General features: G+C 35.2%; 1 protein-coding gene across 2 annotated transcripts in view; it reads left to right on the plus strand.

The window, feature by feature from the left end:
• INTS6 (integrator complex subunit 6) overlaps positions 1 to 25,636 on the plus strand; it is an 86,862-nt gene that overhangs the window by 23,824 nt on the left and 37,402 nt on the right. Inside the window, exon 1 of one of the 2 annotated variants that reach the window (XM_045567466.1) lies at positions 7,627 to 7,846. The exons of the other annotated variant lie outside the window; for it this stretch is intronic. The gene's annotated coding sequence lies outside the window, so the exon portion shown is untranslated. Of the gene's footprint in view, positions 1 to 7,626; positions 7,847 to 25,636 lie in introns of those variants that run through there. 2 annotated transcript variants of the gene reach the window in all.

Genomic DNA, 25,636 nt, shown 5'->3' on the forward strand with positions numbered 1-25,636 from the left:
GTTTGGAACCAGTAAAGAATTATGATTGCATGATCCTGATTTGGGGGAAGAGAGTTAGAATTGTTTTGTTTGAGCGATTGATATTAAAGGGGATTTAGGTTATAATTCATGGAGATAGAGCTGAAAAATTTAGGTAGATTATAATCCATAATTAGTTGACATGTGACACGTATACCAATTATGGTCCTGCTGTGATCAGAAACAGGTAGACATTGATTATATACATAAACAAGCAATAAAGGACACTTTAAAATTTGAAACTCAAATTGATTTTTCCCTCTTGATAGGACCTATAATAATTAACATCTTCATTCACCTTTATTTTGTATAAACTAGAAGTCTTTTGTTTGTTTTGTTTTTATTTGTAATGATTTTGGTTGAAAAATTATTCTTGTTTTCTATTGTGAAATATTTCTATATGTGAAATTATCCATTCAAGGTGCTCTGTCTACTGTCTTTGTAGAAATGCCCTTTGGTGTATAATATATTTTGTTCCCATATATCTGGATCTGTTTTGTTTGTAAAATTTGTTTTGTGGGGTCCTCTTCTAGTTTAGAAAATCTTGAAATATGTACATGGATATTGGAATTGCTCACCTTTCTTTCTAGATCCTTCTTTGGGAAACACGGCTGTGTGTTTACAATAACTTTAAACTACCTCGCCAGTAAGGTTGGGAAGATTTTCCTGGTGGCAGGGATCTTGGCTTTTAGTTTCCTTTTATTTTCTATAATACTTAGCATAGTACTGACAACAGAGCTTATATTTTTAAAAAATTGATATAAACATTATGTTGAATCTGGTAGTCAAGTTCAAAATTGATTACTGTTGCTGCTGCTTATCTGAGGTGGAAGGTTCATTTGTTCTTAAGGCAAAGGTTTTATTTTGATTATGAAATTGGAACATAGGCCTGTGAATTGTTTCAGTTTTCAAGTTTAGGAATGTCTCTGATCCCCTGTATGGTACTGTCTCAACAAGATTCATCTTGTTGGGGCAGAGAGGAAATGTATTCCAGATTAATTTTTGCTGAAATATTTTGAAATATTCTAGCTTGCATATTTAAATTATGATTCATTTTAAGGAACCATTTTCTATGCCATAAAGATGCCTTTTGTATTGTTCTTGTGTGTGTGTATGTGTGCATGTATGTGCATGCATGCTAGATATTCTATATTGTAGTTACTACTAGGGAATAATAAATAGAGTTTTGCCTTTATATCTCTTTTCAAATCTCCTAACCTTTGCCTTTGGTAAAACTTGATTGTTTTTTAGATTTATTGAATGAGTAAATGTGTCAGTAATTTCCACATTAGGAATATGTGTTTATGATTCTTGGCTGGCTGTGGCTGCTGTTGTGTGACCTGTTACTACTTATGGAGTTGTGTGTTCCACCTGTATGATATCCTTTGCTTAAGAGTCATGTCTCTAAGATGTGGTATGTTATATCTGTTCTGTTAATGCTATTTTTCAGGACTAAGTGTTCTTGCTGCTTTAAGATCATCCTCATAGCACATGAGGAAGTATAGAGCGCATTTGGTCTTATCTTTTTTTAAAAAATGAGGAAATTGAGATCCAGGGAGGCAAAGTGGTTAGATTGTAGCATTTGTTATTGCCAAAATCTAAATTAGAATTTATTTAGATTCCAAAGACATCCCAGCCCCTACAGATCAATGCTTTTTTCCTGATACACTTACTGCCTTTCTGTTTGATTCTGGTTTTGTGTGTTCTTAAAATTTACCTCTGTTTACCTGATTTCTTGTTTGTCTATTTCAGCCTTCTGTGCAAGTGTAACATAGGTATTTTGTTCTTATTCATTCAGTGTTCCATGAGTGACTATTATCATCAGAACATATATAGACAGTGAGGATAACAAAGATGAACAGGATGGATTTCTGGTTCTTAAGTTCAGTCTTATGGGGGAGATTGCCTATTAAATAGTTTCATGAGTGATAAAATAGAGATATATACTAAGTGTATGGAAGCACTAAAGGGGGGAGAAGGGTTAATGTTACTTGGGCATGTGTCAAATCTTACATAATGTGAATTTTTATGGTATAATTTCATTTTTGAATGACTAAATTCAAGGATCTTATGGATGATTTGCTATAGGGTGTGGCTCATTTTTTATATCTGTGAAGTTTATAAAGAAGCCAGTATAAAGTTGTTTTGAGTCCAGAAATAGTTAATGGAAAAACTTGGTGTCATATTGTCTGTTGACCTGGCTAAGTATGTACAAATGACCCCATTTCTTATAACTTGTTTGTAAAAAGAATATAGGAATATCATGTCATCTGTGATAGCTCATCATTTAGTGATGAGTTAGGAGAGAAGAGTAATGGTGGCTGTGTTATTGGTGAAAATCTTGAGCTGTATATGATCATTTTACATTAGTTCATGTATTTACTTATCTTCTTGGGCCTTATTTAATAAAAGTCCAGGCCATTGTCTGAGGTATCATGAGTGTGGTATGTTTGCATAACTCTGTCTAGGACTTTTGATGACTGCTTGGATTGAATTGTATGTGTGTATTTTTTGCCTTTTTTTTTTTTAATGCAGCTATTTGATAAAATTGGTTGTTTACAGTATTTTCAGTTAATTTGTTGTTTGTAATATTTTCAGTTATGGGGAGTGAGTCAGATATGACTTTGAATTCTGACACACAAGAAAACTATATTGCTTATCCTTGTAGTAGTTATCTTTGATGTTGATAAACATACCTGTGGCCAAATACTCATAGTTCCATTTGTCATGTTATATTACTGATGTATCAGATGTTTTGGTAGAATCAACAAATTATAATTAGAGTTATTGGAAAAGATTTTTTCTGAATTTTATCTTCTGCAAAGATCCTCTCTAGTACTGTTTTGCAATGTAAAACTATTCTGTACTATGATTCCAGGAACATGTGGCTAACTATCATTGCTCAATAAAGGAGCCCAGAAGAAATCCTGCCAGTACCTTCTTAGTGATGAATGACATTCCAGGATAGCGTAGCAGTTATTTTTCTCTTCCTTGCAAGTGCTAATAGTAGTATTATCTTTCAAATTTTGAGATTTCTATATGCTGAAGAGTTCTTCTGCATCTCTTTATTGATATTATGCTTGCCCTGGAAGCTAACATTTTGAAGAAGATATTTGCAGTCAAAATAATCCTGTGGTTTTTGACATTCAAGAGTTTTGCTTTCTTTTACTAGCTGTCCCAGCTTTTCTAAGACCAACTGGGACACCTACTTTTATAACTTCTTGGGGCAGATGTTCAGTAAGGGCATGTATTTATAGAAAGAGAATGTCAGAGTAACATCAGCTATATATTCAAATGGCTATAGGTTGGGGTCTTATATTCTCACTTGTCATTTCTCAAAAGTTGTTGCAAAAGTTCATCAGTGTTCATCAGAGATAGGGATTATTCTAGGCAGTGTAAATGGTTTTACCTTAACTGGTAAGGATCTATAATTATGGCTTGCTTCTAATTCTTAATGATTAAAAGACAGTCCAGGATTTTTTGAGAACTGTTTCTAGTATCTGAGATGATTCAGAAGCCACAGTTCCCCCTTCCCCCTATAAAATGTGTTTATTCACTAAAATTGCTAAAAATATGTGCCAACAGCTGTCAAAACTCGGATTTAATTGTGTAGGTAAAGACTTTTAAACACATATTTAAAATAGGTGCTTTTTTTGAGGACACTTAGAATTTTGGGGAGCCTTCTCTTTTTTAAAAATACTTGTAAGGAATCTTTAGGGATGCTACAGTAGTATGATTGATTATCAGACATTTTATCTGTGTATAGATGAGCTTTCTTGTTTTTCCTGTAGTAGCCTCATAATACTGATGTTACTAAGGACTTAGTAACAATCTCAAGATTAGCTTGTGTCTTTCTGATTTGTGATTCAAATGTTTTAAACACACGTATAACATTACTGTATATGTTGGTCTCTGTCAGTTCAACTTTCCAAGAACATTTAATAAGAATTCATTGGATGCAGATCATTTGCATTTTCTTTTTCTACCCATATTTTTGGCTCTATTCTCAACCCCTGGATTTATTATTGCTTGTGTGCTATAGAGATGTATATATCTGCAATTATTAGTATAATGAAAATATATTAATAATAAAATGCATAATTTAAAGGAGTTGATAGAATATTTCAATTTAGTATTTATGGTGAATCTTCAGCAATTCACATTTGTAATACTCTTACTGAATATGCCTTTTTACAAGGTCATGTGATAAGAAACACTCTTAAGGAAGAAACAAATATAATAGAGTAATTAAAAAGAAATGCTGGTTGATTGTTCTGATGAAGATGTGTGGCTACAGTAACTAATCTATTATCTAGAATTCTTTGGTAAGATACATCAAAATAGTTTCTATTCAGAGGGTGAAGAAATTTTGCCCCAAGTTTGTTAGCTTGTCAGAACCAACAAGCAATAAGAGACTGTACACATGTAAGGAAAATTTCATTTAGAGATGTTTGTATTACTATCTGATTCTAGCTCTTCCATGTCGAAACTACTGTGATAATTAGAATAGTAGCTTTGAAATGGCTGCATCAGAATCACCTAGTGTGCTTTATAAAATATATATGCCTTGGCTAGAATTCTGGAAATTTCATTTCAGTTGTTCTAGCTAGGGACCTGGGAATCTGTATTTTTAAAAATGCCCCAGTTGATTCTGATGTACGGTCAAATTTGGAAAACATAGTCTTGGAACATAGTAACTGCAATTGTTCTTTTAGAAAACTACACAAAAAGCATGTGAAAATGAACAACTTTGATGAAATAGGTTAGAAACATTTTTGACTTACAAGGCCAGCAAAAAGTATTTTGTTTGAAATAAAAATAATTAATTCTTGACCTTTAGAATTGTTAAACTTGGGGATAGGTTTCCAAGGGATATGGAATTGACCTTCTGTGAATATTTTTAATAGGATAATTCCTAATCTGTTTGATATAGTTTAGAATAGATTATTGAATTACCTTGAAAAATTAACTTCTGTGCCGACTGCAGTCAATCTGCAGTTACTGCTTAAAATGTGCTGTATTGAGGAGGACTGTTCTTGGACCCTAAGTATGAGATGATGTAGAGGAGAAGAGAGGCTAAGAAGAGAGGAGTAGTTAACTTATATTATCTGCCGAGTATTTGCTGGCTTAGGAGTTTTTATCCAAAGGATTACCTACCTAGTATTCTGGTATCTTTACTAAGCTATAATTCCTGTTTTGGATGTCTGGGAACTAGCATCATTTAAAATATATATATATACCTGACTCAGATAAAGACAATTTATAAAGAATTGGTGATAGTTACACTTAATTTTCTAGAGAGTTACTGCTAAAATATCCTTCCAGAATGAATTCTTTAGATTTTGAATTGTTAAGAATGTATTTTAGATTAATTCCTCAACAGTTTTCCCTGTGATACATAGTAACTTTGGCTGTGTACAAAAATAGTGGCAGCTCCATACATTTATATTTAGTTCTGTATTTATGTTCTAGGTACTGGGGACACACAGATGGATTTAAGCAAGGCTCTTGCCCTAGAAAACGTATTGTCTTTGAAAACAGGCAAGTAAATAAGCATTTGTAATACATTAAGATAAATCTCATGGCAGAAATAAACAGAAGGTTCTGAGAGAGCATAAAGAAAGGACATAAGTTTTGAGAGAAGAGTAAGGAATTGAGCCATGACATTTCAGGAAGAGGGAACAGTATGCGAGAGTATGAAGACATAAAAACAGTGGATAAGGAGATTATAAATTGTATGACTGGAGTATGGAAAGAAGGGTAGGAGGAGTAGATGTTTGAAATGTAGGTAGAGGACAAATGATACAACGCTAAGGAGTTTTAGGACCTCATTCCGTTAACACTTGCAGGGGAGGTATTGAAGATTTTAAGCAGGTGAGTCACATGATCAGATTCAAATTTTGGTAAGGTTACTCTCTGCCAACAAGGTGAAAGAAGATGGATTGAAGGATGGATGATAAGATAGGAAGAATTAGCAAACTACTTGTAACAACCCAGGAAAAACATGGGGAGTGCCAAAACTAAGCTAGTCCTGGACAGGAAGGTTTGATAGGTATGCTAGGCAGGTTTTCGAAGATGATATGTAAGGTAGGAGGAAAAAAGCAAAGTATATGACAGGGCTTCTGAACCTGGAGTTCATGCTTGTGCTTCAGAGGGTTCAGTGAATTCCCTGAAATCATATCTAAGCATTGTTCAACTATGCATGCACATTTTTCTGGGGAGAGAGAGCCATAGTTTTAATCATATTCTCAAACAAGTAAAGATACACTGGTGTAGTGCTGTTTTCAGGTTTTCAGCTTGGGCATCTATGTGGGTGTTGGTAGTCTTAAACTGAGATATGGTTGATACAGGATGAAGTAGGAGAAGGAAAGGCAAAATAATTGATAGACAAAGTATCATTACCTTTAGGGTAAGGATGTTTTAAAGGAGTCATGGTCCAACTTTTAAAACAATTTAGTTCAAAGACTTTTTCTTGCCTTTTATCATTATGTCTTAGGAAAATATTTTGTATTTGAAAACAGAAATGAGCAGTTTTTTTTTTTTTTGAGATAGGGTCTTGCTCTGTCTCCCAGGCTGGAGTATAGTGATATGATGAAAGATCACTGCAGCCTCAAACTCCTGGGCTCAAGCGATCCTCTTGCCTTGGCCTCCTGAGTAGCTGGGACAAGAGGCACAGAGCATGCTTGGCCAATTTTTGGCCTTTTATTTTTTGTAGAGATGGGGTTTTGCTGTGTTGCCTGGGTTGGTCTCGAACTCCTGGGCTCAAGCAATCTTCCTGCCTTGGCTTCCTAGATAGCTGGGATTACAGGTGTGAACCACTGTGCCTGGCCTGAAATAAGCAAAATTTTATCTCTAGATTCTGACAGTTAAAATTTTTATTTTGAGGCAGATTTTTATTTTAAAGCCTTAAATCATTCTATTATTTATTTATCAGCTTTTTACGTTTTTTTTTTTTTTTAATTTAAGGACATAATGATACGAACATTTAAAATTGCTTATTTCAAGCAAGGCTTAACATTGAAATTCAATAGAATGCAAGGTCAAGAGCATTGTATGTGGATAAGGGTACACCTTGTACTAGTGTAAACACAGTTAAAGAGGATGGAAGCCTAATTTTTTATGTAAGAATACTAGTAGATTGGCTTGAAATGTGCATTGGCAGTTCTGTTAAACTTGGCCTGTTTTGGTAGTTCATGCCTCTCCATGTCAGATTATAGCTTGAGGGAATAAAGATGTTGAGCATTTGGTCTCCTGATGGGGTATACTCACATAAGCCTTCAGCTATTAGTCATTCATAAATACTTTGATTATACTTATTTAGCTGTATTCCCACAGTCATTTTATTTAACTTCCCCTTTCAATTGTTCTTTTCAGATGTAATACAGTAGGTTTTAAATCTTTTAGATTTATATATTGGGAATAAACTTTGTGCAGTCACTAAAAAGATATTGAAACTATGCACTTTACATCAAGGCAAGGCTACATTTTTATCTAGACAAGGCTGTTTTGGTATATTTTTCCCCACGCTCTGTCTTTTCAGATTGAATTACTGATTTTTCCCCTTTGTTTTGTTTGTTGTGGTTTTGATGTTTTTTTTCCTTTCAGCTAAAGGAGCAGCCCAGTGGTTTTCAAGAAGTGCCAAAGTGCACTGACTGTCTCATGATGACTGGTGCCTCAGGGAGGGTCATGATTCCTGGATACAGGATCGACCTGATCCTGGATGTCACTTCAAGCAGTCAGATCGTGGGGAAAAGCCTTGTCTAATGGCTAGCCTTCCTCAAAAGTCTCATACTAGTCATCTCGGAAGGCCTCAGAAAAAGCCTTAAAGGTGAGCAGAGTAGAGTGTAGTTCTCTCTGGGGGCTGTGACTATTTGTTGGAGAATCTGATTCAACATAGAATGACAACCCTAATCTGATAAATCAAGGTTCAGTTGGTAAATTAACCTTGAGCTTATAAATTTGTTGATGACGATTGATCAGTCCCCAACTTTTGAGTTACTAGAAACCACCTTTTCTAAGCTTAAAATCTATAAAGAAGGGAATTTTGTATTTCCTGGGCTCTTCAGAGCCTTAGGTTAGTATCTGTTGTCTTAAACAGAAATAGCCTTGCTATCCTAACTAAGGAACACTTTGGTTACAAAATTACATTAAGTTGTTAAGTACAAATAGATTTTTTAAAGAATTTAGCTAGCAAGATATTCTCTTAGTTTGTATATTTATTATATACCAATTATTTATCAGGCATTTGAGCTTTAGGGGTTGGAAGGAGTTTTGTTTGCCTTTGATTTGTCTGTCATAATAAACTTTTTAGAAAACTTAGCCACCTTTGAATCATTTTGGATTCATATAGCTCATATTTTATTGCATCTAACTTGAAGGATATTAGTACTACCTGTATCATTTGAATAACATTTTTAGCACCATAAAAAGAATCTTTAGAGATGTTCTGAGCATTTCAGTTTGGAAAAAGTGTAATTCTAGGCCTCTTTCTCTGAGTTGAAGTACTTACAGAACTTAGTCGTTCATGTGAATAACTTTGATTGCTAATAATCTTGATTGCTAAATTTAAGTAAATTTAGGAAAGCTAAAGCTTGTCCTAGCACTTAACTGTTTTTTTTAATTGAGCCACCTGTATTAGTAAAAATATAATATGGGGCATTTACCATCTCCAATATATGTACATTTTTAAATTTAGATATTATATATATCACTACTGTATTCATGTTATTTTGTTAGACTACATATATAAAAATAGAAGTTTGAAAAGATGAGATGAAAGAACTTATACAAAGCAAGTTCTGGTATTTTCTTCCTGTGTAGCATGGATTATGATTTATACCAGGGGTTGGCAAACTTTTTCTTAAAGGGCCAGATAGTGAACATTTTAGGCTTTTTCAGCCCATATAGTCTCTATTGGAATACTCAACTCTGCTGTTGGAGGGCAAAAGCATCCCATAGACAATAAGTTAAATGAATAAATATGACTGTGCTTAATAAAATTTTATTTAAAAAAATAGGCTGTGGGCTGGATTTGGCTGGTGGGCTATAGTTTGCTGACTGCTAGAGTATACCCTCTTTGTAGACCACTGCCCCTGGACGTTGGAGTTGTGTTGTGTTACTTCTGTTAGGTCCCGTTCATATCAGTTTCAGAGTGGACTTTATCCATGCAATTGATCTTCCTTAATGAAATGGGCAGAACACTAGTAGTCAGAATGTAATCAGTTTAATTGAACAGATGCTTATTGAGTAGCAATGAAGTTCAGACACAAGGTTAGTTGTTGGATCATGAGTTTGGTAAAGTAATGACATGGTGTAAGAAGTAAAATGATTAAAGCATAAGCTGATAAAATGATACAATTGAGAAAGTGAGGCAGGAGCTGGCTCTGGAAAATGTCTTGAGTTGGATTTTGAAAGATTAAGTCAAGTTTGTGAATGAAGTAGATGGGTACAAAGGCATAAAGGTGATAGAAAAAAGCTCAGGGAAACCATATGTACTTCAGCATTAATAGTTGGGAAAGTGTTCAAGAAAAATGCAGCTGTAAAGAAGACTGGACAGAATGGCATGGCTTATCCTGTATGCTCTGCCAGGGAGCTTGGACTTCTTTGCCTTACAGGTTGATGGGGGAACCACTGAAGAAATTTCAGTAGAGGAGAAAGTGATCAGATTTGCATTTTAGAGAGATACTGGAAACAGTGTGGAATAAATGTAAAACATATAAGGTGTTGGTATTTTTGGTACCTCACCTATTTTTGCCTCCATATAAAAGAGGACACAGTTGTTTGTGAGTTGATTTATACCAGACATAAAGAAACTTGGAATACTATTTAGAAATAAAAAAGAATGAATTGCTTAAATGCTGTAACATACTACATGCAAAAGGCCACATACTGTGTGATTCCATTTATATGGACCATCCATAAAGTAGATCAGTGGTTACGTGGAGGTAGTTGGGGGACTGACTACAGATGGCACAAGAGATCTTTTTAGGGTGTTGGAAATGTTTTAAAACTGCATGGTGGTGATGGCTGTACAATTCTGTACATGTACTAAAAATTATTGAATTGGACACTTAAAATGGATAAATTTTACATTAGGTAATTATACCTCAATAAAGTTGTTAAAAAATTAGAAAGACTTACCTTTGCAATTTTTTGGAGTAAAACTTTGTTTAAAAAAAGTATTTCCATATTGCTGGTTGCCAAGAAATTGCTCTTTCCTCTGAACAAATATTGACCTTAAACTACTAGAACTGAAAAAAAGTGGATTTTTTTGGTAACTGTAGAGTGTAACTATAGGAACTACCAATAAATAATCAGGTTGTTATTAAATTTTATAGAATTCACCGTGCCTTTAATAATTTCTGGATTTTTTTCTTTCCTTATTAAATATAATATGAGGAGAACCTTATTCAGTGTTTATATTGGATAATATTATTAAAGTTAGAAATAGCCTAAGGGAAATAATAATTGCTAAAGAGAGAACCTTAAATATGATGCTTTTTTATTTATTTATTTATTTATTTATTTATTTATTTATTTATTTATTTATTTATTTTTTGAGACAGAGTCTAGCTCTGTTGCCCAGGCTAGAGTGCCGTGGCGTCAGCCTAGCTCACAGCAACCTCAAACTCCTGGGCTCAAGCGATCCTCCTGCCTCAGCCTCCCGAGTAGCTGGGACTACAGGCATGCACCATCATGCCCGGCTAATTTTTGTTTATATATTTTTAGCTGTCTGTATAATTTCTTTCTATTTTTAGTAGAGATGGGGTCGCTCTTGCTCAGGCTGGTCTCGACTCCTGACCTCGAGCAATCCTCCCGCCTCGGCCTCCCAGGGTGCTAGGATTACAGGTGTGAGCCACCGTGCCCAGCCAAATATGATGCTTTTAAATTTGCAGATTGTTTCCTCATAATCTTAACAGTCATAGAGAATGAATAAAAAGAATACAAAACAACTGAAAAATGCTTAATTTCATTCAATAAATATGTATTGAGGGCCCACTATGTGCTAGACACTGTTTGTTAGAAACACGTTGTAAAGGATTCTTATGATGTTACTTTCTTTTATTCCTGGCTGTCAAAATAATGTATGAGGTTGAGCTTAATCATTAAGAAAGTATTTATAAAGTTAACTTTTTATTGTTTACAGGGTAATTGCACATCTCACTTAATTCTCAACTGTGTGGGAGTGAGGAAAATGAGCCTTAAGGCTGATTCTCACATACGAGGCACAGCTAGGACCTGACCATTGTTTTTTTCCTTTTTACTTCAAGTCCATTGCTCTTTACACTCTAGTATGGGATTAAAAGAAAAGAAAACAAAACGGTACTGTACTGTATAAGCATAGTTATATAGCTCAGTGGAATAGAATTCAGAGTCCAGAAATAAACCCATACATTTATGGCCAGTTGATTTTTGAAAAGGGAGTCAAGACAGTTTAATAAGAAAAGAATAATTTTCTCAACAAACAGCACTGGGACAACTGAATATTCACATGCAAGAGAACAGAAATTGAATCCCCACCTGGCACCATATACAGAAATCAGATCAAAATCAGTTGAAGACCTAAATGTAAGAATTAAAATTCTTAGAAGAAAATATAGGCATATATCTTCATGACCTAGGATTGGACAAGTTATAGATGTGACACTGGAAGCACAGCTGAAGAAAAAAGAGAGAAACTTCTGTGTTTCAAAGGATATTGTCAAGAAAGTGAAAAGATAGTAACAGAATGAGAGGAAATATTTGCAAATCATTTATCCGTTAAGGGCCCAGTATTCAGAATATGTAAAGAACTATTATAACACAAAAATAAAAAGACAAATAACAATAAAATGGTCAAGGATTTGATTAGATATTTCCAAAGAAGATACACAAATAGCCAGTAAGCACATGAAAAGATGCTCACACCATCATTAGTCATTAGGGAAATGCAAAGCACAACCATAATGAGGTACTACTTAACATCTACTATAATAGCTATACTAAAAAGATGGACAATAACAAATGTTAGTGAAGATATGGAGAAACTGGAACCCTCATACGTTGCTGGTGAGAATGTAAAATGATGCAGATGCTTTGGAAAATAATTTGGCTGTTCCTCAAAAGGTTAAACGTGCAGTTACTGTGTGGCCCAATAATTCTACTCCAGGATATATACCTAAGAGAAATGAAAACATATACCTATACAAAATCCTATAAATGAATGCCATAGCAGTGTTATTCATAATAGCTAAAAGGTGGAAATAACCCAAATATCCATCACCTGATGAATGGATAAACAAAATGTGATATATCCATATAATGGAATACTATTCAGCCTTAAGGAATAAATTTCTAACACATGCTGCAACATGGGTGAACCTTGAAAACACGCCAAGTAAAAGAAGCCAGACATAAAAGGCCACTTACCCTGGGATCCCATTTATGGGAAGTGTCCAGAATAAACAAATCCACAGAAACAAATAAGTGATTGCCAGAGGCTTGGGGTAAGGGGAGGGGAGGGATGATAATGCATATGGGTTTTCCTTTTCAGGTGATGAAATGTTCTGAAGTTAGACAGTAGTGATGGTTGCACAATTCTGCCTCCCTGGTTCATCCACTCCAAAGAAATGAAATAAAACAAATGGAAAAACCCTGTATTTACTCCCACACTCTATTTTTCTCTCTAGTGACTATCTTATTTCCTTTTGTAGCAAATTTAGAGATCATTTCTGATATCTCCTCGACTTTCCTACCTGCCTTTTAGTCCTTCATCTATTACAATCTGGCTTTTGAGTCTACCTTTCTTAATAAGGTCACTAATAACTTCCTTATCTTCCAAATCCAAATTTGCTTTCTAATTTCTATCTTTCATCCTGTTTGCCAGCACTATTGAATATTCTTTTATTTTTTTAAATTTTATTTTTAGAGACAGAGTCTCCCTCTTTTGCCCAGACTGGAGTGCAGTGGCATGATCATAGCTCACTGCAACCTCCAGGTCTGGGTTCAAGCAATCCTCCTGGCTTAGCTTCCCAAGTAGCTGGGGCTACAAGGCACATGTCGTCATGCCTGGCTAATTTTTTTCTTTTTTTTTAATGTACAGATGGGGTCTTGCTATGTTGCTGAGGCTGGTCTTGAACTCCTGGGCCCAAGTGATCCTTCTGCTTTAGCCTTCCAAAGTGCTAGGATTAGAGGCATGAGCCACCATGCCTGGCCTAAACATTCTTTCTTTTTTTTTTTTTTTTCAGACAGAGTATCACTTTGTTGCCTGGGCTAGAGTGAGTGCTGTGGCGTCAGCCTAGCTCACAGCAACCTCAAACTCCTGGGCTTAAGCGATTCTACTGCCTCAGCCTCCCGAGTAGCTGGGACTACAGACATGTGCCACCATGCCCGGCTAATTTTTTCTATATATATATTTTTAGTTGTCCAGATAATTTATTTCTATTTTTAGTAGAGACAGGGTCTCGCTCAGGTTGGTCTCGAACTCCTGACCTCGAGCAATCTACCCGCCTCAGCCTCCCAGAGGTCTAGGATTACAGGCATGAGCCAAACATTCTTTCTTAAAGCTTCTCTTGACTTCTGTGTTTATACTCTTTTGACTTGCTTTTGGCTTTCTGTTTTGTTTTAATCCCCATCCTTGACCTTCGTTTTTATTTGTCTGTCCCCAAGTATTACTGGTTTAATCTTAGATATTCTTGCCTTTTTACTGACATATTCTTGGGCAATTTCATTCATTCTCACAACTTTATCCATCAGTATATATGGATTTCCATCTATAAACAGATGCCCAAGATTTGTTTTACTAGCCCTTTCTAGTTGAATTTTGATGCTATTTAGGCATTCTCTCCTTTTTCCTACCTTGGGCTATCTTTACTCCCTAGCAGGGCATAAAAGGCCCTTTATGATTTGATTCCAGCTTTTTTCCTGGTTTATTTGCTTTATACTGCTTCTAAGTACTTTATCAACACTGAACTGTCCCCATTGTTCCTTGAGTACATCGTTCTCTTTTACTTATCAGTGCCTGTTCCATAATTCTAGAATGCTTCCTATTTCTCCCCATCTTTGTATCCCCCAAGCCTACTCATTTATTTGTTGAGATTGGTCAAACGATACCTCCTGTGAAGCTTAAGCTTTTAAGCATTTAGTTGTACTGTCTTCTCTGTACCTCTAGGGCTTAGTTCTTGTTACTGTTACTACAGTTTTTATATTAATTATGTTACTTGTTTACTTTCTTACTGGCAGTGGGCTTTGAGCTCCTGGATAGCAAGAGCTATTTCCTATGCCTCTTTGAATTCCTGGATATGAGCCTTTTATAAATACTGTGGAATGGAAAATAAATGAATGACATCTTCTGGAATGTCCAAATAGGATGTGTCATAGAGTAATTTGAACCCATTGAAGTCATGTTATTTGAATACTAAGGAAGGTTAAACATTTAAAGTTTTTAATTAAGCATTTTTAATAAATGTTGGATTCTTTTCAGACTTTTGCTTTTGGCCTTTCTCTCTTTCTCTTTTTGAGAGAGAGAGGGGAGAGGGAATGAGCTGGCCACTGTCTCTTATAACTTCTCTGAGTGCCATCATGCACTTCCATAGCTTCATTTATTATCCATAGGCTGATAATTTACAAAGCCTATAGATTTTTCCTTCATTTCAGTCCCACATAGCCAACTGGGTACTGGATACTTCTACTTGGGTGTTTTGGTACCTCAAACTCAATGTGTCCAAACCCGAACTTGCAATCTTTCCTTTCTTGTTTATGGGAGTAATATTCACCTAGTTGCCCTAGCTAATCACTCTTGACTTCTCTTTCTGACTCAGATATATCATCTATCACTTAATCCTGTAGCTTTTACTTCATGAATATCTTTTATTTATTTCTTTAAAAAAATTTTTTTAATTTCAGCATATTACGGGATAAATATCTTTTAAATACTTTTCCTTTTTAAAATTGTAATATTTTTAAAGTAATTTTTTAAATTATATTTTATAAGTTATATAAAATAATTTTAAAAATTATGCTATCAGGATTGTAAGTAGATCATATAATTTGATCATGTGAACTTGACATTTTTGAAAGTTAAAAGAGATGCTGCTAAGAATTACACTGAGATTATCTCAGGCAAATGGGAATGATTGATCATAGCCTACTTTTGTGAGAAATAGCACACACTTATCTACTCCTCACCACCCTCTACTTCTGCTTTTAACTGTTTTAGCTGTTTGAGTTTCTGTTTCCAGAAACCATGATTATAATGCTTAAACATTATTTCGCAGACATTGTTGGTTAACTTCCTGATAGGAGATGAGGCATTAGCTTTCTTCACTTCTCTTTCCCTATCTTCCCATTGTGGTTATATAATAATTTGATTGTTTCAGTATATAGTATTTTTCAGTTCATTTTATTTTTTCTAAGAAAACTAATTATCACTAGTCAAACTCTTTGTTGGAATAATAAAATGCCTCCCTATCTGGTCAAATGTATAAGGGAATTTATCATTTCCATCTTTTTTTTTTCCTCAGATACATCTCTCCTGGAGATCTCTAGCTGTGTGCTCCAATCTGTAGGATTGTTCTCTAGGCCTGTGAAGAGTAATCTTGCTAGGATTTCTCTTCATATAATCATGGGAATTCCTTTTACTTCTTTCTTCTGTTAAGTGTTCTATTTTCTAGATCCCATGTTGTATTTCTTGATTTTTTTTTTTTAAACATATGATGGTTCATATTCTCCAGTAGCTTCCTAAGAAATGATTCATGGGAGGTAAATTAAGAGATTTTTGGACTGCTAATATCTCTGTCCTCCCCTTACCTTGATTGATATTCCGTTTGTGGGTTTGATTTTTAATTTGGAAATAGTTTTCCTTCAAGAGGAAGGAAATGTCCTTCAAAAGGAAGACATTCCATTGACTTATACCTTCAAGTGTTACTGTTGAAAAGTCTAATACCATTCTTATTTCTGTTAGTGACCTGCAGGTTTTTTGTTTGTTTTTTCTCTTGAAGTTTTTAGGATTTTTATTTTTACCAGAGATGAAGAGATATTTCTTCATTTATTGTGCTGGGCTCCTGGAAGGCACTTTCAATTTGAAAACTCATATCCTTTAAGATCCAGAAATGCTATTATTTCTTTGACAGTTTTCCCCCCTCCTAGGCCTCTATTTTTTCTTTCTGGACATCAGACTTCTGAATCAATCACGTATTATTATTGTTGTTGGCTGTTGTTTTTTATCTTTTCTCTCCCACTTCTTTGTTCTTCCTGAGAGTTTTCCTTAACTATGTTAAAGTGCTTGCCTTTGCTAAGGGTTGTATGTTTTTTAATTGAGGTGAAATTCACATAACAAAAATCATTTTTAAGTGAACAGTTCTTCGGTATTTAGTACATCTCTTCCTTTTTAATAAAACTGTCACACTTGGCAGAGTATTAAGATGCTATAACAGAGTACGGTGGTTCCTTAATTGTGAGTTTCCTAAGCAGCAGATTCTAGGATAGGCAGATCTTTTTCATATACTTTTCCTTGACTAGATTGTTTCACTTGGGATATCCTTGACTTCTTCTTCTTGGAAATAATTAGAAAAAGAACTAGGGATTGGGATTATTGGAGGGTAAAACCTTAGGGAGAGAAAGAAAGTTGAGGGACTCAATCTTGAGTCTTAGAACTGTTCCTATGTATATTGGAAAGGAGGAAACCGAAATGAATTTATAAGGGCCTGATACTACTTACATGTTTTCTTGGTATTATATGTTATGAGTAGGACCTAAGGCTGTATTGTATTTGAGGATTTAAGAATACTCAGTTTCAGGGGGAGGAGGGGATGGGTATTCACACCTAATGGGTGTGGTGCCCACCTTCTGGGGGATGAACACACTTGAAGCTCTGACTGGGGCGGGGCAAAGGCAATATATGTAACCTAAACATTTGTACCTCCATAATATGCTGAAATAAAAAAAGATTACTCAGTCTCACCAAAAATGTTAAATTTTATTTGCTTTTTTTAAAAGACTTTATGAAGCTCCCCCCAATCTACATTATCCAACCAAATCTAAATAATTGGGACTAGAGTTGGACTTGAGGTCAGAGGTGTCAGCTTTCTATTTATTAAATCACAAAGGCATTTAGCATTAGTTTCATTAGAATGTGTGCTTTCCTGCCCATAACACAAATACAGTGCCACTTTGAATGCATATTTTCTACACAAAGAAAAACAAATTGACAAGCATCTGGTTGAACCTTCAAGGATTCTGAAAAGCTTCTGACAAGGTATATTTTTTAGGATATTGGTTCAGCTGCTTTAATTGGGACAAAAATAATGAAAAGATCTTCGACATCTTTAGTTAAAAGATAGACTTTAAAAGATAGAAAGCTTTTCCTTTCACATTAAAGACAGAACTAGGCAGTAGTTGGGGAGGTAGGGTGGTTGTGCTCCAAGCTATTATCTAGGGCCCCAGGTTCCTTCTGTTTTGTTTCTCTGCCTTTACTTTCATCGGAATGGTTCGTGCTGGTTTTATAACATATTCTACAACTAAAATTTCAGCCTGTGGGAAAGAGTAAAAAGTGTAGAGGGCAGGCAGCTTCCTAATATGAACATGACCTAAAACATACGTGACAGTTCCAATTAGAGTCCATCAGCTAGAATTTGGCCACACTTAGCTGTAAGGCAGAGTGAAACTGTAATCTCTGCTTGGTTGGCTATATATCCAGCTAAAATTTGGGCATTTTGATTAGTAGAAAGAAGGAAGGATTAGATTTGAGGGGCTTTTATCAGTTTCTGAAATTAAAAGGGTGACAAAGAAATTAATTATATTTTAAAAGTTTGAAAGCTGTTTTCCTTTCTAGTGTGACAGCTTGTTCTAAGCTTATCTTGTACATTTTTGCCTCAGATCTGAAATCAGTGGGGTTCCATGTAGTAGGAAATGGTATATGGGGACCATAACCTGGGTTTTAGGGGAGACCATAACGTCATTGCTATTGAGTTGGTCATTATTTTCAAGCCTTTCCAGTAGAGCTAGGAAATTTTTTTTCCTAAAAGAAAATAAGTCATGAATTCATGCTAGTATTTCCTATTCAAATTTAAGGTAGATATTTTAAACATACAGATTGAAGAATGTATGTCATGAAGACCAAGATTTGATTCCTGGTTCTGCAGCTACTTTAGAGGTATAATGTTTTTCTGTCTTGTTCTAAGTTTCAGTTTCCTCATCTATGAAATAGGGACAATCATTACTTCATCTCATGGTAGTTATAATGCAATGAGATAATAAGTACTCAGAAAAATTTACTGGTTTTATTATTTTCTATCACAGTACAAAAAGGAGAGACTCCTAATTCTTGTAGGAGTTAGAGAAGACTTGCCCTTGAAGGTAACATTTGAGCCATCGGAGAGAATTGGGTTTTAAGTGGGATGTAGAGGTTTGGTTAGAGGAACTATTCTGGGCAAGGGACTCACCAGGGGCTGTGATCTGCATTAGTCAAGGCTGGGGCATAGGATTCTATGTTGACTCTTTAAAAAAAGAGAAAATAATCTTCTTCCTTATAGCATTTATGATAGTGTGCAATTACACAGAGATCTGTGTACTTATTTACTGTCAGCTGTCTTCTGCCCCACAAGGACAAGGATCATCCTATATTTCTTTTTTTTTTCTTTTTTTTGAGACAGAGTCTCGCTCTGTTGCCCGACTAGAGTGAGTGCCATGGCGTCAGCCTAGCTCACAGCAACCTCAAACTCCTGGGCTTAAGCGATCCTCCTGCCTCAGTCTTCCGAGTAGCTGGGACTACAGGCATGCGCCACCATGCCCGGCTAATTTTTTCTATATATATTTTTAGTTGGCCAGATAATTTCTTTCTATTTTTAGTAGAGACGGGGTCTCGCTCTTGCTCAGGCTGGTCTCGAACTCCTGACCTCGAGCGATCCACCTGCCTCGGCCTCCCAGAGTGCTAGGATTACAGGCATGAGCCACCGCGCCCAGCCCCTATATTTCTTTTGTTTACCATTGTAACCTTAGTGCCTGGCATGTAGTAGTCATTCAGTTGATGTTTATACCCTGAACAAAATTTTACAGCATTTATAAATACCACAAAATTTAGCATTTATCATATATATATAAATTATTATTTTGCAGTTATGAGTGTTATCTACTGATAGACCTAGTTCCTTTCAAATCAGTAACTTTCATTACTGATAAAAGTTAAATAGAAACAAAGTTTAAATTTTTACTGGAAGTGAATAAATGAATGAATTTGCTGGTGCTCCAGTCTGTTTATGTTTTCATTGTCCAACCTTTCAAAGAGAAGCATTATATTGCCTGGTAATTTATAATTGAAATAAGGAGAAATTATGAAATTATACTAAGATTAATCAGATAGGAAATACAAATGAAGTATTTATAGTCTTTAATATACTTTGAAATTATACTATGCAAATTGAAGGTGCTAAAGAGGTCGAAATCATAAGCATAGGTTGTAAAATATGACCCTGATGTCTGCTTAACTTGTAATAATGGCAAAAGGCACTTAAGAGAACCTCTAGACTCAGTCTGGAGTAGACTTAGACTCAAAGTCTATCATACTCAAACTCCATAAAACTCTGATGTGGGAAAGAAAGGGATATGCAACTGCATGGACAGTTACATGCTGTTGTTGAAAAAATTTTCTGTATATGTACTGTTAAATTTTGGGGAAGCAAATGTATTAAATTGACAGTACAGCTTAGAATCTAAGTTATAGGTCATATGTTTGTTGGAGGATTTAACAAGATGATTCAAGCAAGGTATCTAATTGAAGCCCTGCCACATTATAGGAGTTCAGTAAATAATGAATTGTCAGTCTGTTAACTTGGGGCAGTAGTTGGTATGGACAAGAGGTCTGTAAGCTTTTTTTCTCTCCCTATTTCTCTGAGTTATCAATAAAAGGTTATTTTTTATACAACTTGTTTTCACAAGTTAGGGACATGCATACATAACATGCTACAGAAAGTTTCTGTTGATAAGCTTTTGTGCTTGAGGCATTAAGTGCTCTCAGGTACCTAGAAAATAATGGCTCTCCAAAATGATTCACAAGACTTTTATTTTTACTTTTTAAGTTTCTTTACTAATGTGCTTTTCATTTATTCTAGTCTAAATGTTTTATGCTAGATGCTGAATAATTTAGGTTATTATTTAACAATTATGTATAGTTTTACTTTGGAGTTGATAATTTTATTGTACATTTTCTGAGAAACATACTCTTCTGGTGTCCAGGTATCTGTCTGGAACTTGGTTTTGTAGTTTCTTTCTTAAATCATGCCTTATATATTACAGTACTTTGTTACCATTTTGAACATGTGAAATCATTACTGTAATAGTAGAGGTAGACAAAGCATTAGGGCCTACCATGTTCTATTCTGTATTTTCTCCTTTGTATTTGTCTTTGGTCTCAAGTCCTTTGCTTTTTGCTTTCATTTGTCTGTTTCTTCCTTTCATTCCTACTCCTTTTGTTATCGGTCACCCTGGTGCTTCTTAAAATTATTGCATTAGCTCCCTAACTTGTCTTGGCTGCCTTCAGTCTGTCTTACATGTGGCAGAATTATTCTAAAGCATACCACTTAAGTATATTATTCTACTGCTCAAAATGTTTCATTGCTTTCCATTGTCCACTAGATTCCTCATTGTCCTTTGCACTTTAGCCAGTCACATTATTTATCGATCCACTCATTTATTCATTAAGCCATATTTATGGAGGTTTTCCTATGAACCAGACAGTATGCTAGGTTCTGAGGATAAAATGATGAGCAAAACCAAACAGGAACCCTGCCCTATAGGGGTCTGGAGAAGACAAATATCACATAGATGAAAGTAAATTTGCAGTTGTCTTACACTCTACTAGGAGGGGTCAGGAGCATTGGCTCATACCTGTAAATCCCAGCACTTTGAGAGACTGAGGTAGGAGGATCACTTGAGGCCAGGAGTTTGAGACCAGCCTGGGCAACATAGTGAGACCCTGTCTCTACAAAAAAATTAAAAAATTAGCTGAGTTGTAGTCACTTGCACCTGTAGTCCCAGCTATTTGGGAAGCTGAGGCAAGAGGATCCCTTGAGCCTATGAGTTCCAGCCTGGGCAACAAGAGCAGGCTGTTTTTATCGTTATTAAAAAAAAAAAAATTACAAAAGGGAGGAATGTGTGCTGTGAGAGCTTTCAAGAAAGGCATTAGATCTAGTCAGTAAGGTCATGGAAGGCTAAGATTTGACGAGAGAGGAGGATTTACTACCCAAAAAGTGCAAAGGAAGTTTATACCAGGCAGAGGGACTAGCATGTACAAAGGCTTTTTTTCTGAAGGGAGTATGTATTAAGAGTGAAGAACTGAAACAAGGCTAATGTGGCTTAGAGTATAAAAGAAGGATAAGTACAAGATGGAAAAGAAGGTTGGACTTGATCATACAAAGGGCTTTGAGGCCATGCTAAGTAATGTTTTTATTAATATAAAAGCAGTGGGAAACCATTCACGGGTTTTATTTAGAGGTAGAGGGTGGAGGAGGGGGAGACAAAAGAGATTGTTGGAGCACTGTTGTGTTAGTTCTGACAATAGATTGGACAAGGAGTTTGGTGATGATAGAAGAGATGGAAAGAAGCAACAGTTTCAGCAGATATTTAGGAAGTTAAATCAGTAAAATTTGCAAATATGTATTACATTTGGGGGTATAAGGAACAGAGAAATGGCTTCTTGCAAAACTGGATAGATTATAATGCCATTTACTGAGCTAGGGAATGTTGGAAGAGGACTGTTTTGGTGGAGGAAAATCTTAAGTTCAGTTTTGAACATGTTTAGTTTGAGGTACCTTTGAGTCATTCTAGAGGGAATGTCAAGTAGACAGAAGATATTTCACACTCAGAAGAGAGATATAGAATGGACATACACAATTTTTGAATATTATCTAAGTATAGATAGCAATTGAAGCTATGAGTTAGTAGGTTGAGGGTTGAGAGTATAAATTGGCCAAGGCCTAAGACTGATCCTTGGGGATCTATAGCACTTAATGGTTATGTATTAGAGATTGAGGCTGGGTTGGGGGTGAGGATGGAAAATTTAGAGGAGCAGCCAGAGAAGAAGAGGAAAACCATAAGAATATTTCATTTAGGTGTGAAAGCCAAAGGAAGATGTGTTTAAAAGAATGGGAAGTAGTTTTGAATGCTACTTGGAAGCCAAATCTGAAAATCTCCGCTAGATTTAATGAATCCTTTAGTTATCTATTGCTGTGTAACAGATTATCTGGAAACTTACAAACAGTAGTTTATTATTTCTTATGATTCTGTGCGTTAGCTACATTCAGCTGGGGGCTTAGATGGGGCTGCAGTATACAAGATGGTCTTTATATATATGGTTATATGACTAGGGCTTTGTTACTAAGCTAACTCTTGGCAAGGACATCTTCTTGTTCCTGTGGCTTCTATCTTTCCATCAGTCAGTAATCTAGTTCAAGATTCTTTACATGGTGACTGGTTTTGGGGGAGGTGGGAGGAGGCACGCAAAAACAAAATTGCAAGGCTGAGTAAAACCTAGGCCCAGAACACTTTCCTGTACTGTGCCATCTACCACAGTGATCAAAAAAAGGCCATTGATGACTTTGTGAGTTGTTTTAATAGCATTAGAGGGAGGACTGGGGAACAAGTAGGAGATGAAGAAAAATTCCTAATATTCCTCTATCTTTCCTCTAAACTTGACCTAACCTAGACTGCCAGTTTCCTGAATGCTCCCTGTTTCTTTCCTCACATGCTTCCTTTTCCTGAATGTTATTCTTCTATCTCTCTATATTAAAAGCCCACCCATTCTTAAAGTGTTAAAGACTTTCTTAAAATCTTCAATTTTTCTCCTCCTTTGCACTTTACTCTCCAGCAGTTTTGAAGTTTAATTTAGGTTTTATCTCAATATTTATTTTTTATTATTTTTTGCCTCCTATGTTTTTAAAATATTTTTATTTTTAATTATATATTAGGAGTATATAATAGTTTTATATGTTTATAGGGTATATGTGATGTTTTGATACAGGCATACAGTGTGAAATAATCAAATCACGGTAATTGGGTATCCATCACCTCAGTCATTTATCATTTCTTTGTGTTAAGAAAGTTCCAGTGCCACTCTCCTAGTTATTTTAAAGTGTACCATAACTTATTGTTGATTATATATAGTCACTTCATTGTGCTATCAACATTTTTCACCTAACTGTATTTTTGTACTCATTAATGATCCCCTGTTTATCCCCTGCTCCCTCCTGCTCTTCTCGGCCTCTAGTAATCATCATTCTACCCTATCTCAATGGGATCAATTGTTTTTAATATTTAGCTCTCACATATGAGTGAGATCGTGGGAGATTTATCTTTCTGTGCGTGGCTTATTTCACTTAACATAATATTCTCCAGTTTCACCCTTGTTGTTGCAAATTTGCCTCTTACGTTTTTGATCATGATCTTCACTCAGCATTGCCCCCCAACCTGGTGAGATTCTAGATTCTCAGTAAACTTTTTATTCTTCAGACTCGCTCAGGCATTCCTTCTTCTGTGAAGTCTTCCCTGGTTCATCCCTAAGACAATCATTTATTCTCAGTACCTTATGCATACTTTTACTGTTGTACATGTCATAATACATTATGGTTATTTACTTACATATTCTTGAAGGTAGGAAATTACAGTGTCTAATGTGTTACCTTTTATTAAATAACTCCTGAGTTATGGCTTGATTTATGATAAACATTCTTATTTTTTTAAAAAGGCCTCACATGGTAACAGTAAAATTTGTATATTTATAATAACCTAATTACTTCTTTGATGCTGTACCAAAGTTCATTGGTACTAGGTCATTGAAATAAACTATAAAGAAAAGTTATAGTATGTGTGAGGTAAAAAATTATAAGGAATAACATATGGTCAAGTTCTTTATATCTCTTAATAAAGCAAGAATTTATGAAGTTATGTTCCAAGTGGGCCTCAGTGAAAGTATGTTCATATTTAAATTCTTATGAGTATTGTACATTGAGCTGAATGGAATAGTTGCTATGGCACCAGCATAGGGACTACTTGTTTTTTTCACCTCCTGCCCAAGGTGTCAGGCAGGTTTTGCATTTCATATCTTTGTATCCTCTACATATGGACACATACAAGGGCCATACAGACAGGCTAGTTACTTACATAGGGAGAAAATAACACTCTCAGCTCTTGGAGAGAAGACTACCTGGTTCTGTGACCCAGCACACATATTACCATGGAAACTATTTTGATAGATATGTGCATGTATGTTGAGATGGAGGGAGCACAATTCTGATTGGCAGGATACTGAGAGATGCTTGTGCTCTGATTTGTAACTGTCACTTTGCACCTTACTCTTGAACTCTCCTTAGACTGTGGGAGTGCGACCTCGTTTATTCTTTCATTTGACAAATACCATTCGGAAATAAAAAGAATCAGATCCTTCTCCCTGCCCTCTCCCAAACTGTGGGTATAGGCAGCCAAGTAAATAGATCATTTAAATTTAAGTGGGAAGTATGATTATAAAAAGTACATATAATTTGAATTGCTTCCATGGTAGAACCAGTTGGCAGAACACCCAAGTTCAAGGGGAAACCTTAAGTGTTGGTACACATCACTCCTGACTATGGTGGGCTTTGGTATGATCCTCACCCAGGAGCCAGTTAGGTTGCATACCAGGAAACATCTGCTTAGAGTTCTGAATTAAAGATATTTTAAAAATAAATTTCTTTTATCTTTACTGTTTGTTGACTTATGTTTAATTTTTTTTACATTCTGCAGTTTAAAAAATAATAATGTATGAGAAGTCTGGCTATCTGAGGTCTTAATGATTTTTTTTTTTAAGAGAGCTAGCTAAAACGTTTCTCAAATCTTGTTTATTTGGCTTGGTATATCCTTGTTAAATCCTGATATAGTGCCACTGTTATTGGAAATGCTTTATGAATAACTAAATCATTAAAATTTAAGATAAGTTTTAGTCTAATTTTAGCAAAGTCACAAATAACTAGGGTGTCAACCATAATCAAATACAAAAGATCAAATAAAGAGGAAATTGTACTTCTATAAGTATATAAAGTTTGAGCATGCCTAGTGATAAGCTATCACCTACATAATCTGCCATTTGTTTTTCAGACCAATGGAGAAGTAAGTTTTATTCCTTTCTTTGGCAAGAAATTTAGGGAAGTACTCAAAGGTTAAAGGGGGCAGTGAGATCTCCAAAGGAAAGGAAAAAAAAAAAAGACAGTTCCTAAATTAAAATTTTTCTTTTCTATCAGCTACCACAATAATTACATAAGATATTTGAGTTGATAATATCACTAAAATTAATCATTTAAAATAACAATATGGAAAATCTCAATTGTATTCAAGTAAAAAAAACTTTATAAGTATAAGCAATAATTTTCTTTGCTTATTAGTACATTAGACTGAAGCTTTGCCAGGTATAATCTTATAAGGACCCTAATAAAGGCCAGTAATATCATGCTTATGGGAAAATTATAGCATTATTGAATTACACGTGATTTATTCAATTCTTAACATTTGCAGTCCTCCTTAGATGTTCTAGGCTTGATTATATAGCAGGGGTTACGTCAGTGTGTTCTCCAAACAGATGTCTCCTAATGTACAATCTTATTTTACAATTCATCTTTAA

This window comes from Lemur catta, chromosome 13 (assembly GCF_020740605.2).
Source record: "Lemur catta isolate mLemCat1 chromosome 13, mLemCat1.pri, whole genome shotgun sequence".
Taxonomy (NCBI): Eukaryota; Metazoa; Chordata; class Mammalia; order Primates; family Lemuridae; genus Lemur; species Lemur catta.